Source organism: Lissotriton vulgaris, chromosome 11 (assembly GCF_964263255.1).
Source record: "Lissotriton vulgaris chromosome 11, aLisVul1.2, whole genome shotgun sequence".
In the NCBI taxonomy this organism is placed as follows: Eukaryota; Metazoa; Chordata; class Amphibia; order Caudata; family Salamandridae; genus Lissotriton; species Lissotriton vulgaris.
In genome coordinates, this window is record NC_141699.1 from 233,020,078 (window position 1) to 233,040,860 (window position 20,783).

A 20,783-nucleotide genomic window follows, 5' to 3' on the forward strand; every position below is an offset into this window, starting at 1 on the left:
ATCCGGAAGGAATGGGTCCCGAAATCGCTCGGGTTCAAGCCCGCTGCCGCGATTGCCATTGTTAACACCCGCTGAAACTGAAACCTAGTCAGTGGGGTGGCGTCGGTGTGCCTCAGCAAGCTTCCCCCCCATGATGCCGCCCTCTGCGCTAAATACTCCTCCACGCATTTTACCGGGCACATGGGAGACCCTGGAATCCGCTGCACTACCACACAGTCCCCGATCGCTCCCTGATCGGTCTTGGACCTGGCTATTGAGACTACCATCGTCTCACCCTTAATTTGAATGTGTTCTCGACACAGACCTCCCCCCGTATCCTGCTTATTCCTTGCTACCAGTTCGCTCACCTGCATAGCCCCATGGAATGCTAATGCAAAAGCGGCCCGGAACAGCACTGTCTCTGATTGAGATGAACATGTCGCAGGGAGTACGGACATTAACAGAGACAACCTCTCTAGACCTATCGGGTGCCTCTCATCCACTCTACGACCCTCAAGGCGTTGCCACCCACGCAGAGCCTTCCTTACGAGAAAGGACGAAGTGGGGTCCTGGATGCCATGAGCCTGCGCCATGAAGGCAATGGCGGCCCTGTGCCTATTGGCTGTTGCCAGTGATCGGCCTGCATGATGTAGTGATACCAGAAATTTCAGGACATACTCCTCCTGCCCCCAATGCTCCCTCCTAGCTGAACCCAAAAATTCCCAATAGGAACGGAACGCCCCTTCATATGCCTTCCTTGTCCTGGGTGCTAGGCTCTCTCCCACGAGGTTTTGTAATCCGGGGCACCGAGAGACCAGAGAGCTTTGGGAAATGGTGCCGCCACCAAGTCTGCTGAGGGCAGAATACCCCGGAAGGCCTGCATGTGGGAACGAGAGAGTGCATCAGCCGCCTGGTTCAGTACCCCAGGCACGTGTCTTGCCCTAAAGTGGACGTTTAGTCTCATACATAGCAGGACAATTTCTTTCAGCAATCTCAAAATCCATTTGCAGCGTGCTGCCTGATTATTGATACATTCAACAACGGTCATATTATCAGACCAGAACACCACAGTGCGATCACGAAACCCATCTGGCCATGTTTTCAAGGCCACCAGAATGGGGAACAGCTCAAGACACCCAATGTTACCTGTGAGCCCACTATCGTGCCACCACGCCGGCCATGTTCGTGCCGACCATTGATTACCAAAGATGGCGCCAAAGCCCACACTCCCTGCCGAGTCGGTCCATAACCCCAGCTCCTCGGAGGAAGCTGGCGGTTTGTTCCACCGACGCGACCGTTGAAATCCGCCAGAAATGTCAGCCATATGCACATATCCTGGCGAACCTCTGCTGACAGTCGTGTGTGGTGGTGCCCTTCCTTGAGGCCCACCATGGCTTGTGCGATAGAGCGGGAAAAGGGGCGGGCCATCGGTATCACTCTAAGGGCAAAGTTAAGCTGACCCACAGCTTGCTGCAACTGATGGAGAGTTACTTTTTTCTCGCCGAGGCACATTTCAAGTGAGGCTACAAATTTCATTACCTTCTCCTTGGGCAAACGGAAGCACCCCTCTACAGAATCGAGCTCAATTCCCAGAAACTCGAGTGAAGTAGACGGCCCTACCGTTTTGCCTGGTGCCAGTGGCACGCCAAAACGTTTCATGAGATTACAGAATTCCCTCAAAGCCTGTGCACATTCCGTGTCCCCAGCTGCCCCCAGGAACAGGAAATCATCAAGGTAATGCATAACCTGCGTAAAGCCCGTGGCTCTGGTGAACGCCCATTGCAAAAAAGTACTGAACTTCTCAAAATACGCACAAGAGATGGAGCAACCCATCGGCATACATTTATCCATGTAGTAGCGTCCTTGAAACACAAAACGTAAGAGACGCTGATCGTGTGGGTGTACCGGGAGCAACCGGAACGCTGACTCGATATCTGATTTAGCCATCAGCGCTCCGGGCCCCAGGCGATTCAACATGGCGACGGCCTCATCAAAGGATGCATACCGCACCGAACAAACTCCCGGGTCAATCGCATCGTTCACCGAAAAACCCCTAGGAGCGGACAAATTATGGATTAACCTGAACTCACCCGGGTCCTTCTTGGGGACTACTCCCAACGGTGAAGAAACAAAGTTAACAACCGGCGGGTTTTCATATGGACCTGTAACCCGACCTCGGGCCACCTCCTTTGCAATCTTTACCTGTACCACCGCCGTATTTTGTTGAACGGATAGTTGGTTCTTACACTGTGCTTCCCCCCTGAAATCCCCTGCCGGGATGCGGAAACCATATGAGAAACCGTCTCGCAACACCCCGGCAGAGACATGATCAGGGTATTGGTTCAGCCAAGGGATCATTGCCATGATATCAACGGGAGTAGGTAACGGTGCCCCTCGGTCGATGTTAGACCTGTTTGGCCCCCCCTCTACCTCCTGTATCACCATTCTTGGCTCTGCATGAACTCTCAGGGTGTGAAGACTGTCCGCACCCTGCACACGCATGCCTGAACTTGCATGTCCCTTGTGGCCTAGTGCACTTGCCCCTGTTAAAGCTCCAACAGACCCCTTTTCTACCCGAGTTCCCGTTACTCTTTGTGTGCTGATCACTGTTGGCGCCCGCCCGAAAGGGCGCCGCCACATAATGGCGGGAAGGCTCCGCCCCATTCCCGCCGAAAGAAGATGACTTTGTTGTGTTCGGCATAACCTGCTTCTGCCAAGAAGTGGAGTCGAAAAAATCCCACGTCAGAGATGAGTCGTGCTCCTTGGCCTTACGAAATTTGTTATCATAACCCATCCATTGATTGCCTTGATACGTTTCATAAAATTCCATTATACGTGTCTGGTAACAAGCTAATCCCGACAATACTTCAGGCCTACGTTCCCCCATGATTGCAGTAAACATTCCAAACGCTCTGGCCCAATTAGCGATCGTTTCGTCTACCCTGAAACCCGCCATTTTGGCACGCCATACACTCGGATGCAACAACTCCTTCTGATTTCTAACGTGTTCTATCTCATAGTGATCGGTCAACAGCGAAAACATGTTCACATATTTATCCGCCCAAATCCTTTCTTTCACATCCATCGGGATATGTTGGACCACTTTTTCCCTCCGTGAGGGTAACAATCCCTCCCCCGCCATTGGCAACGGCTGCTTACCCGAACCAGTAGCTGGATCTGTTGTTGCTGCTTTTCCAACGCTCGACGCCGGTTGCTCCGAGGGATTCTGCGGGGAAACAAGAGGACAAGGCGCCTTCGCAGCATCTCTCGATTGACGCAACTGCTTCATTATTAACCTGGCTTCCTCGGCCGTGTCTCCTGGTGCCACAGCACCCTCGCTGCTCTTGCCTAGCCATGCTGCCAACTGGGCGGCCAGCTCGGGAGGCATATCCCCCTCGTTAACGGGTGTAACTACCACAGGGATCGGCTGTCCCGCGTTCGGGCTCGGAACTCGGGCCTCCTCTGGACTGACCGGGCTCGCCGGAGGTGACTCGGGAACCAGGGCCTCCCCCCCTGCCGCCCTATTCTTGGCCCTTTTACCTCTCCCGGCAGGGACTACTCCCGGCAATGCTGGCCCGATGACTTTCTTCGGTCTACCCGCACCATTCATTGCCGCCATCTACTTCTTCATGTTCGCCATGTCTTTCACAAGCATGCGAAGCATTTGTTCGGTCCCAACCTTCTTTCCGACCTTCTTGCCAGGCATTGTTCACGGCTATTTGACTCGAGGTCCTGGATCCAAAGCTTCGGAATCACTGAAAGGAGAAACACAAAAATTACAAGTTCTCAAAATTGGCTCCTTGTTCCGTCTGGGGCTCACGTGCAACGATGAGGTGCAGCTTCCAAGCACAGGAACAAGAGGATGCTTCCTTAGATTGTTGCTCTTTCATTCTTCCTCGGGAGGGCGTGTACCCTCCTCCGATCCGCCTACGGGGCGTGGCCAACGGTGTAGGTGTCTAGGACAACCCCCCTTGGGCGGGAAAAGGCGCGCCCTGGCTACGCCGCTACGGGCATACCAGCCGGGACACGCCCCCCGCCCAGAATGGTTTCCCGGGGGGGTCAGGGCACCCTACCATACGTTCGGGGGGACCGAGTGGTCGCCCATTTCCATTACTCTGAAGATAACTTTCTTCATTAAAAAAAGGCTCAGAACTTGAACTATTTTTCTGTTCACCCAAAAAAACTCTCAAAAATTACTTCTGTTAATTACTCTTCTCCACTTAGTTTTGGCCTTCATTAAATGGAATGGCTTATCTAGTGATAGAATTCTATTGATTACTAACATAAACAATTTTGTTTTCAATACGAAAGCTTTCTCAACTACATTTTCTATACCTTTCTTCTTCTTATAAAATGCTGTTTTTTTACATTCCTTAATTTCTTTAATTACATCTAACAAAACTCTATTAAAAAACATTTTTCCTAATTTCCATAAATTGTTTTTTCCTCCATTTACTATACACTATTTTTTCTGCAATTGACTTTCCATGATTGTGCTCTTTATTCTTCTTTTTCTTTTTTGTTGCAGACACACTAATACAATTTTTCCCTTTGTGCACACTACTCTTAGTCTTTAAAATTTTCCTCAGAAAAGTGTTCCTTCTCTTACCAAGCCTTTTTTTCTTTTTTCTAACATATGGTTCTTCATGTAAATCTTGTGGATGACTTCTCTTCAAATAAACACCTTTCTTTCATTGTTTCCTCTTTTGACATTTGGTAGGCATGATACTGTTTTTTCAGTATTGATAAACAGAATCTATTAAAATATATATATATAACATTGCAAAAATAAATATATGAAATATTCTATAATATTACTTATAAGAACAGAGGGGGGAATATGACGAGAAATGTGAGACTATGAAAATAAAAGTACTTACAACAAGAGAAGAAGAAGTATGAAACAAGGGAAAATATAACGAAAAAGGGGAATATAAACAGACACTGCAATGTAAAGGGATAAAGAAAGTATGAATACACTGGAAAGTATTAATAGATAAGGGAGAGTATGAAGAGAAAGATGGAAATATGAGGAGAGAACGAAGAGTATAAGAAGAAAAAAGAAAGTAAGAGGACAGAGGGGGCATTATAAGAAGACAGAGAAAGAGTCTAAAGAAAAAAGAAGGAATATGTAAAAAGACGTGCAACTATAAGAACAAAAAAGAAATACTAGCAAAGGACAGTATGTATAAGGACAGACAGAACAGTACCAGAAGACAGCACGAAGAATGTGGGGAAAAGTGGAGCATAAGGAAAAAAGTGGTGTACAAGAACAGAGGATATAGTCTGAGGAGAAAAGAAGGAGTATAAACAGATGGAGGATTATGAAGAGTGAAAAGTGTATTACGAAAGAGGCAGAAGTATGACAAGAAAAACAAATATAAAGAGAGAGATCAGTATGAAAACACAGGGAATATGAGGAAAGTGGTGCAGAGTGTATTCAGGGACTCAAGGAGGACTAAGAGAAGAGAGCAAACAATATGAACAGATTTAAGAAGTATAAACAGAGAGGGCAGAACATGAAAAGAGAAAAGAAATATGAAGAAAAAGAGGAAAATATGAACACAGAGAGAAGGAGAATAGGATAAAAGGAAATAGAAGAAAAACTCAGTACTATGAGGAGACATGCACAAGTAGAAGAAAAGAGAGGAGAATATGAAAACAGGGGGGAGTATAAAAACAGGGGGGAAAAAGAGGAGACGAATATGAGAATAAGAAAAGACAGCAATATTAGTAGAGAGTGCAAAGTATAAGAAAATAGAGTATAAATGAGAGTACAGAGAGAAGAGTATTAGAAGAAAAAGAAAAGTGTGAGAAAAAAATAGGGAGTACCTGCAAATAACAGCGAGAATAAGAAGAAACAGAGAATATAAGAACAGAAGAGTATATATGAAGAAAGAGGAAAGAATGTAAAAAGACACAGAGACAAAAATGTGGAGAAAAGACAATTATAAAGGAAGACTGATCATTTCAGGAGAGAGGGAGTACTATGAGAAGATAGTAAGAACTATGGTGAATATAAAGACAATAGAGAATATAAAGAGGAGGACAAATATACAAAAAGAGGAGCAAGTACGAAAAACAAAGTATAAAAAAAGAAAATAGTATAATGATAGAGGAAGGAGTAAGACGAGACAGGAGGGAGTATAACAAGAGAGTAGAAAATATGCGAAAAGGTTCGAATATAGGGCCATATTATCGAGGTGAGGTATCGCTGCTTTTTCGGCGAAGAAAGGTCATGCTAATGCCTGCCTCAAGCCTCATACCGCCCCACTTTGCATGTCAGAGATAAACATCGCTAATGACATGCAAAGTGGGCGTTCCCACATCCAACTACATGTAAAATGTAGTTGGAGGTGGAAACGCATTATTTTCAAGGCGGCCCATAACAGGGGTTGGAAGACAAAAACCTGCAATAAACTTGTTTATCGCAGGTCTCCCAACGCCTGCTATTTTTGGGTCTTACCCATACTTTGCTTGGGGGGGGTGGATTGCAATGCTGAATCTATCCCCATATTCACAAACTGAACATTAGCGCATGAAAATATAGCTTGTTTTCACAGTTTAATTTTCACTATCACCGTTTATCGCCGGCTTGGACATCGCTTGTTAGCTGAGCATTGATAATACGCCGCTAACAACCCGATGCAAATCGGCGATAGACGGCAATAGGATTTTGAGCGATAAATATATTTATCGCAATTCTTAGATATTATGCGCCATAATTCCTTAATGTACACACAAGCACAGTGTGATATTACCCAAAAAATTATAAGACCATGCATTTTACTAGGTATGGTCAAAATGTGCATAGTCGCGTGAAAGCGAATTCGCGATCCGCAAATTCATGCAAATTTGCGGATTTTTTTGCGTGTTCCAGGGCTTTTTGTGTGTTTGCAGGATCCTTGCAGCGCATCAACTGCGAAGTTACCCATGCGGTCGTACATGGGCGCGGCAATCTTGTTCGCATTGCGTATTTCAGTTTCCGGGCGCAAGCTGCATGCTCGCGTTGTGTGCCGGGCGCGATTACGTGGTCGCGTGCGTTTTTGTGTGCTCGCAGAAGAAACATCACACAAACTTACCCACGCAGTCCTCAATGTGCGCGCCCATCTTGGTTTTCAGTCATTGCTATGGTTCTGGGAAAGCTATTTCAATCCTACCCTAATCTCTGCAATCCTTTGTTTCTTTGAACTTTTTGGGATCTTTTTTACTCATTATCTATCCATCTCTTTTTCTAAATCTATATTTTGTGTTTTTTTCTACTTTTGGTTACTTTAAAGCTACTTTTTTAAACTCGTTTCTTTTCTTTACTTTTTCCCTACCCGCACCCTGTACCCGGCTCCCATGCGGGCGATTGAGGGGGGAGGATGTAGTGGCCAGGGAGATTTTCAGCGCACTTATATTTTATGTTCATCGCCACCTCCTGAAGACCGTGGCAGCAGGGGGCAGGCCCGGTGAAGGGTATGGCCTCCGGGAGCATCGCCAGCTGTGGGTAAGTTGTGCCGGCCCATGCGTAGGGAGTCGGGGGTCCGGCGCACCTATGACCAAGCGACACACCGGTGGGCAGACGTCCATGAGCGGGAACAGGACCCGGTCCACCTGCTAGGCGTGGAGATACCTGGCTTTGGTGAGTAGCTATTTAACAACTACTTTGATTTCTTCTGCTCTGTGTTATATTACTAATATATGTTTTTCCCGAAGAGCAAGAATGCTGCCGATTCGATTACATTGCAGGTAAAATAATGTTTAAATAGCTTCTGTGATTGCAGGTGCTCGCCTCCTCAGTGGCGTTGCTACTATGCTTACTTGTTTGCAACTTTGTGCTCATTTGGCCTGAATATGTATGAGTGCAGTGCTTTACAATACTGCGTAATGCTAAAGAGACTAGAGACACAAGTCTAGTCCTTCCTTTGTACTCCTGCTGCCACTAAGATGAAGAGATAGTGGTGGATTGATAGGTTGAGTATATTATGACTTGTTATTAGTAGTAGGAAATTTTTTAGTGGTCTGCAATCATGATGATGGACTGTGTATGTCATGTTGCGTGCTACTGAGTGCTGGCAGTCGTAGTTGAACCTTTTTGTTGTTGGTTTAGTTAGTGATTTACATAACTTTCCAAGTAGACCATCTGCGAATCCACCAATACTGTACTAGTATCCTCTTAGTTGACCAGATCAGATAGGTCAATACATGTAGTGCAATTGTTGGTAATTTGTTTCCCCGAGATAATTTTAGATTGTGGTCAAAGAAATCAAATATTTCGAAAAAACAATCATCCATGTTTGTGTTACATTCAGCACCTCCCAGGGGCGAGGAGACTACCCCCCAGACTCCGGCGGAAGAAAGTGGGCAGGAACGGTCCTCTGTAGGCTCTTCTGCTGGCCCCAGTAAGTTATTCTGTTGTTAACATAATTAAACTTCACTAACTTTTACAGCTCCTATTCATTCCAAACTGTTTCCTAATTCTATTTTTCACAAAATAGTCTTTGATCTTCTTGTAGACTGTTTCTACATTCTTATCCTGCCTCTCTACCATCACTCTCTGTGCTACTACTATTTACTATTATTGTGAGTCGGTCTGTGTAGGTAGCTAAGCTTGCCCAGTCGGCAAACGGTGTTAAACAAAACTCTGATCCAGCAATAGCTCTAGAAGCACTGAGTGCAGTCCTCTGGGTTGCCATTGCTGTGTATTCCAGTCTTCTTAATGTTAGTGCTTCGACAATTTCCAACAACAAAATGTCAATGTCAACCAAGAATAAGCTAGTAGTTGGCTTTTTGATTTTATAGTAGCACATACCATACCGCTATTGTTTCAGGGACTATTCTGCACATACAGAAGTATGGACAAGAGAAATAGGACATTGTTGATGATAGGTGCAGTTCGACTTTCCACATACCTCAGTCAGAAGTAACTGTGCGGGACTCAGGAGCCCTCACCTTGTTGGAACTTCAAGTCCTCCTGGTGGTGTTAAGGAGTAGTTGGTTCTGTCTGTAATTAGAAAAATGTTGCATATTAAAAAGCAAGCATTCATCAGTTGTGCCAAAAAGTGTTGCATGTTATGGCTAAGCATATAAGTTAACACCCTCCCCAAAACTGTGACTTTTCTTCAGTCCCAATAATTAAAAATTGTATATGTATTAACATTTTCTCTTCCATTACGTGACGGAATAGGGGGTGGTGTATGGCATCTAAAAATATGAATTTTTTTTCTAGGCGTCACAACATCCGATGCGGCACTTCCAACCACCAGGGCCAGCAGTGAGGAGGGGGTCACTCCAGGGGCAGATGTGGTGGCGCCACAAGAGCCCCCAGGAGGAGCAGAGGGGGATGGCTCAGCAGCGGTGGATGGTGGTAAGTTATTATACTCCTTAAATATTGACATTTTAGAGTATGCTCGCAAAGGAGTGTATGATGTACTGTACAGTAGACAGTACACTACTACAAGTACACTGTACTCTTAAGAACAGTTACTAATTTAGAACTACATTTTTGCCAATCACGGACAAGACAGTCACCCTTGACTTAGCAATAGCATTAGCGGCAGAAGTTATCGAGCAAGCAATGGCCCCCTCTATTTGACTTCAAATCAGCTGGTAAACTTTAATCGTGAGGACAAGTCAGATGAACTTGAGGGATGTGATAAATGAAAAGAGAAAGAACTTAGGGTGAATGGAAGGACGATCGAGTCGAACATTTATGACTGTAAAGAATGATACGTGTTTTTGAATGCAGGTCGAGGTGGCTGATAGGAAGGAATCAGATGCATAGCTGCTTGAAGCAAGGATGGTTGGAGGAGAAAGAAAAGATGACTGCCTGTGTGGGTGAATCAGAAAATTAATGTGTGATGTGCATTGCAATATATCATTTGGGTGAAACTCAAATGCAAGTCAAGATGGTGGTTTACCAAATAAAATGAAAAGGGTCTTATTTGGTTGTTGAGAAAAAGTAAAGTTGGTACAGTTGAGACATTAAGAAGAATGATAGCCGTTTACTTTGGAAGCCTAGATGGTATCTTCTTCCTCATAGATAGTAGAGGTGTATGTAGAGCAGACACTCAGTGCAGGAAGAGTGTTACTTTGCATGAACAGCATGTCCGTGCCAGAGTAGCAAAGCAGAGGAAATCAAAATACTATAAGTTGTGATTGTTCAGAAACTCTCCCTTGCCTAAAGTAACAGTACAGTAGTTTACTTTACAAGCACAGCATATATTGTGTATGTATTGTATAGTTGACAATAATATAAAGTCAAGTCCCTACCCCTGGCAATTATGGTTACCACACTCACTCCCTATGTTCATAATGTTTTTTCTGCTGTGTCAAACATGGGTGGACTATCGCTGTTGTTCACTCAATCTATCACAACAAAGCACCTAAAGTCATCCATCATATAATCAAAGAGATCATGTGATCGGCTGGATACATGAGCAGAAATGAATAATCTTAATTTTCCTTTTGAAGTACTGAAGGCCCGGGGGTGCAGTGTGAACTATAAATTACATTGAGCAGTAGCCCTTGATGTAACCGAGTATGGCCAGTGCCACCCCTATACAAAAGTAAGAGCTTCCCTATCCCCACCTGCATGTACTGCTTAAAGTAATGCGAGTCTGTGTCATCATAACTTGTGTCTGTTTTTCTTGGGTGCAAGCTGACTGAGCTGCATTATGCCGGCTACCACAAGTTCATGTACAAGTATTTTCTTTTGCAAAACTAGAGAAAAAAACGGAATACTGGTGTACTTTCTGACTCTTTGACTATGTATTGAGTCCATAGTGCTGCCTGGTAGTTGAATTCCTGAAACTCACACTAATGTTACAGGCCTACAAAGACGGCGGAAAGATACATGCCAAAATGTTATACTGTGCTTGCAAATTGCTAGTGTTACTGTGAGACAACTTTCTGTTGAATTATTTTACGATACTGTATTGGTTACAGTAATTTTCTCCAAAAAAGCTCACATGACAGAACATGGCTGTCCGGGCCAGGGCCCGGAAGCGGGAGGCCATTTGTGTGGAATATCACCGGCTGTGGGCTCGGGAACAGGAGGAGGAGGTGGCAAAAGCTGCTTCCTCCTCCAGTGCCCCTGGGTCCACCAGCCAGCAGCCTCCAGCATGGCGCAGTGGTCGGACAGCCTCCTGCTGCCGCCGCTTAGCTTCACCAACATCAGCAGCTGCCCCCCCCCCACCCAGAGCCTGGATGGCACGCCTGCGCCGCCTATGCCTCAGAGTGGATTACCTGGAGGGCAAGGTGGAGAAGCAGCAGCAACAGATCTGGCACCTCCGCAAACAGCATAGGGACCGCCTGTCCACACACCGCCGGAAGTGACTGTGTCCCTTACCCCTTTTTTAAAGACTGTTGGCGGGTGGGAATCGGGAGTTGGGGATTCTTTGGGACTTTTCTCAGGACATTTGAAATGGACAATTGTTTGGGTTAGGGTGGGGGTGGTTTGGGTCTTTAGGACTAGTTTATTTTTGTTAGGGTAATATATAATTATTATTTTACATACTTCAACATAGTGTACGCGTTCATATTATTTTGTGGGGTGGTGGGCGTGGGTTACTGCATGTTTGGTTTCCTCAAACTTACCAACATGAATTATGTAAAACGTCCAAAAATTTTCAAAATCACCACTCACAGAGTTAGGGAATTCAATTGGCCTACTAGTACTTTACTAGTACTACTGTCAGTCTCTCCTCCGAGTCCTAGCGCATTATTCTACCTCCCCAAAATGCTTATCTTACCTGTGATTCGTGTTTTAGAATAGAGGTAGGCACAGCACTGGCTGCATGGCAAATGGCAATTACGGTTACCCATGAAATCCATCCAGGACCAAAATGCCGTTGTTGTGGTGTTAGTGGGAGTGGTAACACACTAGCAGTAGCAGCATATGAAAAACATAGTGAAATAATGAGACATTGAGTGGCATGAGAGGAGTATTAGAAGGAAAAGTAACTTTGTAGCCTAAGCAAGTATTGAAGATAAGTATGGGGAAAAAAATTGCATGGATGATTATGGCTACAACAAGAACAGTGACACAGCAGCTTAACAAGTCTTCTTGACATGTAGGAGGATGATGTTGACGATGGATCCAAACGATGGTGGGCATTAAATTCAGAATTTATTTTAAAATACTCATTGTTGTTTTTTTAACCAGAATTACAATATCCTAGGATTCATCTAGCTGCCTTAAAATTGATTTGAGAAGGTTGCTTGCTCCTTATCCTCCCCAGCAAGTGTGTGGAATTATTGTTGTCATTTAGTCACACCTCAATGAAAACAACACAGCCCTGGGGAAGAGGGTTAGGGTTTGAAAATTGGATGGGAATGGGGTTTGTGGGGAAAGTTTTGTGGAGAGAGGAAAAAAAAACACAGCATGGACAAACAATAAATGAAGACTACAACCCTCCTGAGGCGGAAGCCGGGAGCACGCTCATATTTTTTTAACTTGTTTGGAAAATCAAAACTGTTTTTACCTGCTCTTCACTTCCTTCAGAGCACACTCCCGCCATAAATCACTTAGAAAATCGCCACGCAGCCGATCTGAACGTTGCCACGGCACTGGGATTGTTGCCGCCATTCTCCCTCATCAGCCCCAGGCCACGCCCACGGCCCTGAGGCCACGCCCCCTGCCAAAACCTGCTACATAAGGCGTGCTGTCACAAAGCTCGCAGTAGGAGGCTACAACACTCCTGAGGCGGAAGCCGGGAGCACGTTCGTATTTTTTCAACTTGTTTGGAAAATAAAAACTGTTTTTACCTGCTCCTCACTTCCTTCAGGGCATACTCCCGCCGTAAATCACTTAGAAAATCGCAGCGCAGCCGATCTGAACGCTGCCACGGCACTGGGATTTTCGCCGCCATTCTCCCTCATCAGCCCCAGGCCACGCCCACGGCCCTGAGGCCACGCCCTCTGCCGAAACTTGCTACATAAGGCGCGCTGTCAAACAGCTCGCAGTAAGAGGCTACAACACTCCTGAGCCGGAATCCGGGAGCACGCTCGTATTTTATTAACTTGTTTGGAAAATAAAAACAGCTTTTACCTGCTCTTCACTTCCTTCAGGGCACACTCCCGCCCTAAATCACTTAGAAAATCGCCGCGCAGCCTATCTGAACGCTGCCACGGCACTGGGATTTTCGCAGCCGTTCTCCCTCATCAGCCCCAGGCACGCCCACGGCCCTGAGGCCACGCCCCCTGCCGAAACCTGCTACATAAGGCGCGCTGTCACACAGCTCGCAGTAAGAGGCTACAACACTCCTGAGGCGGAAGCCAGGAGCAAACTCGTATTTTTTTAACTTGTTTGGAAAATAAAAACAGTTTTTACCTGCTCTTCACTTCCTTCAGGGCACACTACCGCCCTAAATCACTTAGAAAATCGCCGCGCAGCCGATCTGAACGCTGCCACGGCACTGGGATTTTCGCCGCCATTCTCCCTCATCAGCCCCAGGCCACGCCCACGGCCCTGAGGCCACGCCCCCTGCCAAAACCTGCTACATAAGGCACGCTGTCACACAGCTCCCAGTAAGAGGCTACAACACTCCTGAGGCGGAAGCCGGGAGCACGCTTGTACTTTTTTAACTTGTTTGGAAAATAAAAACAGTTTTTACCTGCTCTTCACTTCCTACAGGGCACACTCCTGCCCTAAATCACTTAGAAAATCGCTGCGCAGCCGATCTGTACGCTGCCACGGCACTGTGATTTTCGCCGCCATTCTCCCTCATCAGCCCTAGGCCACGCCCACTGCCCTGAGGCAACGCCCCCTGCCGAAACCTGCTACATAAGGCACGCTGTCACACAGCTCGCAGTAAGAGGCTACAACACTCCTGAGGCGGAAGCCGGGAGCACGCTCGTATTTTTTTAACTTGTTTGGAAAATAAAAACTGTTTTTACCTGCTCTTCACTTCCTTTAGGGCACACTCCTGCCCTAAATCACTTAGAAAATCGCCGCGCAGCCGATCTGAACGCTGCCACGGCACTGGGATTTTCGCCGCCATTCTCCCTCATCTGCCCCAGGCCACGCCCACAGCCCTGAGGCCACGCACCCTGCTGAAACCTGCTACAGAAGGCACGCTGTCACACAGCTCGCAGTAAGAGGCTACAACACTCCTGAGGCGGAAGCCGGGAGCACGCTCGTATTTTTTTTACTTGTTTGGAAAATAAAAACTGTTTTTAATTGCTCTTCACTTCCTTCAGGGCACACTCCCGCCCTAAATCACTTAGAAAATCGCCGCGTAGCTGATCTGAACGCTGCCACGGCACTGCCATTCTCCCTCATCAGGCCACGCCCACGGCCCTGAGGCCACGCCCCCTCCTTGCTCATAAGAAATGTGCCAACCCTGGATGCGCAGCGGACCTGCGCAGCGGGCCAGGGGCCAGCCAAGCCGGCTACCCTATCTCCTATTCATCTGACTCCCTCAGGGATCTACAACCCCCCAACCTCACACCTTCTCCTTCCACCATCAGAGGCATCACTACTAGCTCCATCATTTCGTCCGATCGACACCCACCAGTCGGAGCACTCTCCCTGCCAAACCGGCTAAGATCGATACCACCATCTGGGTGTTATATCTGAACACCCGCTCCCTGGTAAAATACCAAGCTGACATCTTTATCCTTCTATCAACCACGAGGCTGGACGCACTCCTGCTCACCGAGACCTGGTTGACTGCAGACTCTCTCCCTGACATTCTGGCGGCCCTCCCCCCAGACTACTACATCCTTCGTGCCGACCGCCCAGGCAACCGCCCTGGCGTTGGGGTGGCTGCCATAATCTCTAAACACCTCAATTTCATTTCTACATCTTCCCTTTCCCTCTCGGGAGTAGACAATCTAATTTTCAGCTTAAAAACTGACATCGGAGCCTTAACACTCCTTCTCCTTTATCGTCCCCCCAAACCTATGCCCTCTTTTGCGGCCACCCTAAACAAACAGCTGATCAACCTACTCACCTCTAACCCAAGATTTGCCCTCTTCGGCGACCTCAACTACTGGTTCAACGACGCCAACGCCGGGCCCCACGCCTCAGAGGTTTTCGAGGCTCTCACTAGCCTCAGCCTGACTCAACAAATCACTTTGCCTACTCACATCAAGGGCTACACCCTGGACCAGATCTGGACTCAAAACCTAACTCTCTCTCTCCCATACGTCTCCCCCTGCACCTGGTCAGACCACTACCTAATCGATACCACCCTCACCGTCAGTGGCCGAACCTCCGCCCCTCTGATGGCCGGCGGCCTTTTGCGCAAATGGAGTCTGCTTGTCAATTTGGGTTTCTGGAGTATTAGGGCCAATTGAAATGATGTTGACGTTTCGACCCTTCGCGTGCCTGGGTGATTGAGGTCACAGCGGGTCTTTCTCAAGACAGGTGTAGCAAGAACGACAGTCCTGGAGTTCAAGTGCAGATGAGTCACCTGGACTGGATTTCAGGGACGCTGCAATTAGAAGCTGACTAATTGCAGCGTCCCTGAAAGCAGCCGAGAATCGCATGGACGATTTCATTCAAGTCTTCGGATTTGACGACTTCAATTCATTTCAATCCAGTCCAGGTGACTCATCTGCATCATTTCAATTGGCCCCAATACTCCAGAAACCCAAATTGACAAGCAGCACATGGGGTTCTGTAAATTTGTATTAGTGGATGGCCTCTTTTGAAAATCAACTTTGTATAAATCTGTATAAAATTGTCTATATTGGAAATCACTAGTGTACATATTGTATATGTCACATGAGCACTATTCACCATTGTCACATGTTGCATTTTTACTATGACAGTCATTTATAATTCACTTTGAATGCATCTTGAAAATGTAAAGATATAAATAGTTATATACAGGTCTTTCTTTTCATTTATTGTAAGAACCTGTTTTGAATTCCTGTCAGAGGGAGGAGGTAACATCGCATGCAAATAGAATCAACAAATCAGTTGTTTCACTACCCGACAGAACCAATTTTTTCTTTAATCACTTTCTTGCGATGATCCAACATCACTGGTCGATGGTGATTGAGCAATTATTACAGTGTCTGTCTCTGCAGCACTCAAGGACTTGGACCTAACTTGGCGTGGTGGCACTGAGCCCAATGAAGAGGAGGTGCTGCTCCCAGCTTGGTCCCCGGCTGACCCCGCTGCTGCAGGCGTAGTTTTTTTCCCCAAAAAATGTGCAGGTCGGCACACCAGTCTCCTTGGTAAGTGGCGCCACTTGCTTCTTCTGCTCCTTCTTACTGGCAACTTTCTTGGTAGAGGAGCTACGGCCAACTTTTTTTGGGCCCATCTTATTCAGATATCAGAAAAGCAGACAGCAGTTGCACGAGTTGCAGAGTTGTCTGTGGCCACACGTGACGTTGTGCTGCAAACACCGCAGCAGGACTTCTTCCTGGCTCTGATGATGAACGATGAGGCTGATTCGTCTTTGTGCACCTAAAAGCAAACGAAGCCAGAGGAACAAAAGTTAACTAAATCTTTCATGTGTTTTGCTTCAATTAATACTTTGCAACTAGGCATTTATATTATTACAACACACGCCAAAACGGAAAGACCAAAAATTAAATATTGCAACTATATTGCTAATAAAAAATGAATGTTTACATTAATAGAAGAGAGACCACACAGAGAGAGTTGTTTCATGGACCACTGAGTACCCCTGGCCATAATGGATGAAAGAAATGCATACTAACCTGGGCAAAGCAGGCCTATGGCACAAAGCACACTGTCTGGCTTCAAAATGGCCCCTTGACCCCCAGCCACATGGCCAGGCCCTGCCTGGACTAGGCCTCAAAATGGCCCCCTCCCACATGGCCGAGCCCCAAGAACACCCTAAAAAGTAAAAAAAAGCACACAAAAATCACTGCAATCCAATGCCATTCATGCCCTCAATGATGTTTAAATTCAAGACACCCCACAGAAAGACTTAGTTCATGCTCCACCGAGTACCCCTTGGCATAATGGATAAAAACAAGGCAAACTGAGTGCAGGCCTGAGCACACTGCCTGGCTTCAAAATGGCCCCTAGACCCCCAGCAACATGGCCAGACCCTGCTTGGATCAGGCCTCAAAATGGCCCCCACCCACATGGCCAGGCCCCAACACCAAGTCAAAAAGTAAAAAAACACACAAAAATCACCACAATCCAATGCCATCCATGCCCTCAATGATGTTTAAATTTAAGGCACCCCACAGAAAGACTTGATTCATGCTCCACTGAGTACGCCTGGGCATAATAGATAAAAGCAAAGCAAGCTGGGTGAAGGCCTGAGCACACTGCCTGGCTTCAAAATGGCCCCTTGACTCCCAGCCACATGGCCAGGCCCTGCCTGGACCAGGCCTCAAAATGGCCCCCACCCACACGGCCAGGCCCCAAGAACAACCCAAAAAGTGGAAAACAGACAAAAATCACCACAATCCAATGCCATCCATGCCCTCAATGATGTTTAAATTCAAGACACCCCACAGAAAGACTTGGTCCATGCACCACTGAGTACCTCTGGGCATTAAGGATAAAAGCAAGGCAAACTGCGTGCAGGCCTGAGCACACTACCTGGCTTCAAAATGGCCCCTTAACCCCAAGCCTCATGGCCAGGCCCTGCCTGTACCAGGCCTCAAAATGGCCCCTACCCACATGGCCAGGCCCCAAGAACACCCCAGAAAGTCGAAAAACACACACAAATCACAACAATCCAATGTCATCCATGGCCTCAATGATGTTTAAATTCAAGACACCCCACAGAAAGACTTGGTTCATGCTCTACTGAGTACCCCTGGGTATAATAGATGAAAGAAAGGCAAACTGGGTGAAGGCCTGAGCACACTGCCTGGCTTCAAAATGTCCCCTTGATCCCCAGCCACAATGCCAGGCCCTGCCTGGACCAGGCCTCAAAATTGCCCCTACCCACATGGCCAGGCTCCAAGAACACCCCAAAAAGTACAAAAACAGACAAAAATCACCGCAATCTAATGCCATCCATGACCTCCATGATTTTTAAATTCAAGACACCCCACAGAAAGACTTGGTTCATGCTCCACTGAGTACCCCTGGGCATAATGGATAAAAGCAAGGCAAACTGGGTGCAGGCCTGAGCACACTGCCTGGCTTCAAAATGGCCCCTTGACCCCCAGCAACATGGCCAGACCCTGCTCGGACCAGGCCTCAAAATGGCCCCCACCCACATGGCCAGGCCCCAACACGACCTCAAAAAGTCAAAAAACACACAAAAATCACCACAATCCAATGCCATCCATGCCCCCAATGATGTTTAAATTTAAGATACCCCACAGAAAGACTTGGTTCATGCTCCACTGAGTAGGCCTGGGCATAATAGATGAAAGCAAGGCAAACTGGGTGAAGATCTGAGCACGCTGCATGGCTTCAAAATGGCCCCTTGACCCCCAGACACATGGCCAGGCCCTGCCTGGACCAGGCCTCAAAATGGCCCCCACCCACACGACCAGGCCCCAAGAACACCCCAAAAAGTGGAAAACAGACAAAAATCACCACAATCCAATGCCATCCATGCCCTCAATGATGTTTAAATTCAAGACACCCCACAGAAAGACTTGGTCCATGCACCACTGAGTACCTCTGGGAATTAAGGATGAAAGCAAGGCAAACTGCGTGTAGGCCTGAGCACACTGCCTGTCTTCAAAATTGCCCCTTGACCCCCAGCCCCATGGCCAGGCCCTGCCTGGACCAGGCCTCAAAATGGTCCCCACCCACATGGCCAGGCCCCAAGAACACCCCAAAAACTCGAAAAACACACAAAAATCACAACAATTCAATGCCATCCATGCCCTCAATGATGTTTAAATTCAAGACACCCCACAGAAGACTTGGTTCATGCTCCACTGAGTACCCCTTAGTATAATAGATGAAAGAAAGGCAAACTGCGTGAAGGCCTGAGCACACTGCCTGGCTTCAAAATGGCCCCTTGATCCCCAGCCACATGGCCAGGCCCTGCCTGGACCAGGCCGCAAAATGGCCCCCACCCACATGGCCAGGCCCCAAGAACACCCCAAAAAGTAAAAAAACAGACAACAATCTCTGCAATCCAATGCCATCCATGCCCTCAATGATTTTTAAATTCAAGACACCCCACAGAAAGACTTGGTCCATGCACCACTGAGTACCTCTGGGCATAGGATGAAAGCAAGGCAAACTGCGTGCAGGCCTGAGCACACTACCTGGCTTCAAAATGGCTCCTTGACCCCCCAGCCACTTGGCCAGGCCCTGCCAGGACCAGGCCTCAAAATGGCCCTGACCAACATGGTCAGGCCCCAAGAACACCCCAAAAAGTCGAAAAACACACAAAAATTACCACAATCCAATGACATTCATGCCCTCAACGATGTTTAAATTCAAGACACCCCACAGTAAGACGTGGTTCATGCTCCACTGAGTACCTTTGGGCATAATGGATAAAAGCAAGGCAAACTGGGTGCAGGCCTGAGCGCACTGCCAGGCTTCAAAATGGCCCCTTGACCTCCAGCAACATGGCCAGGCCCTGCTTGGACAAGGCATCAAAATGGCCCCTACCCACATGTCCAGGCCCCAACACCACCCCAAAAAGTCGAAAAACACACAAAAATCACCACAATCGAATGCCATTAATGCCCTCAATGAAGCTTAAATTCAAGACACCCGACGGAAAAAACTTGATTCATGCTCCACTGAGTACCCCTGGGCATAATAGATGAAAGAAAGGCAAACTGGGTGCAGGCCTGAGCACATTGCCTGGCTTCAAAATGCCCACTTGATCCCCAGCCACATGGCCAGGCCCTGCCTGGACCAGGCCTCAAAATGGCCTCCACCCACATGGCCAGGCCCCAAGAACACCCCAAAAAGTAAAAAAAAACAGACAAAAAACACCGCAATTCAATGCCATCCATATCCTCAATGATGTTTAAATTAAAGAGACCCCACAGAAAGACTTGGTCCATGCACCACTGAGTACCTCTGGGCATTAAGGATGAAAGCAAGGCAAACAGGGTGCAGGCCTGAGCACACTGCCTGGCTTCAAAATGCCCCCCTGAGCCCCAGCCACATGACCAGGCCCTGCCTGGACCAGGCCTCAAAATGACCTCCACCCACATGGCCAGGCCCAAAGAACACCCCAAAAAGTCAAACAACACACCTACAGAAAGACTTGCTCAATGCACCACTCACTACCCCATGGCCTACTGGCTAGTGAGGCTTTACAGGCAACCCCAAAATAAAAAATAAAAAAAAGATATAACAGTGAGCTAAAATTCCTTGACATAAATGAGATGTAAGTTCAACAAAACTCACAGAAACCGTTGTATCATGCACCCATGACTAACCCTGGGCCTACTGGATACTGTGGCTACCTAACAATATATTTTTATTAAAGTTGTGAAAACGTTTTAAAATTGTAGTGGCAGCAACTGCAATGCCCCAAACAAACAACACCAACTTACTTGTAAAATCTCAAATCCAAAAGTGATCCAAACTCCAAAGTCCAAAAAGTCCTCAAATACAAATATCCAGCAGCAGTCACAAAAAGTAATCCTTCCAGCTCCAGATCCAAATGAAAAGTGACCAGGACATGGACAAAGCACTAGGAGGAGCCTGCTGGACAGGACCAGGAAGTTGGAGACTCTGGGTCATTTTCTTCATCCCACCCCGCCAAAAATGGACTCCTTGCACAAAAAAGTGCAGCCAAATGTCAATCAGAGGGGTAATTCTTATCAAAATCATGATTTTCAGAAGGTTTATGCTGCCTCCGGTGGATTGCAGAATTGCAATTTTTGCAAGTTCGGGAAATGCGAGCTGTTCAAATCTTCCGCATCTACAATGATGCGTG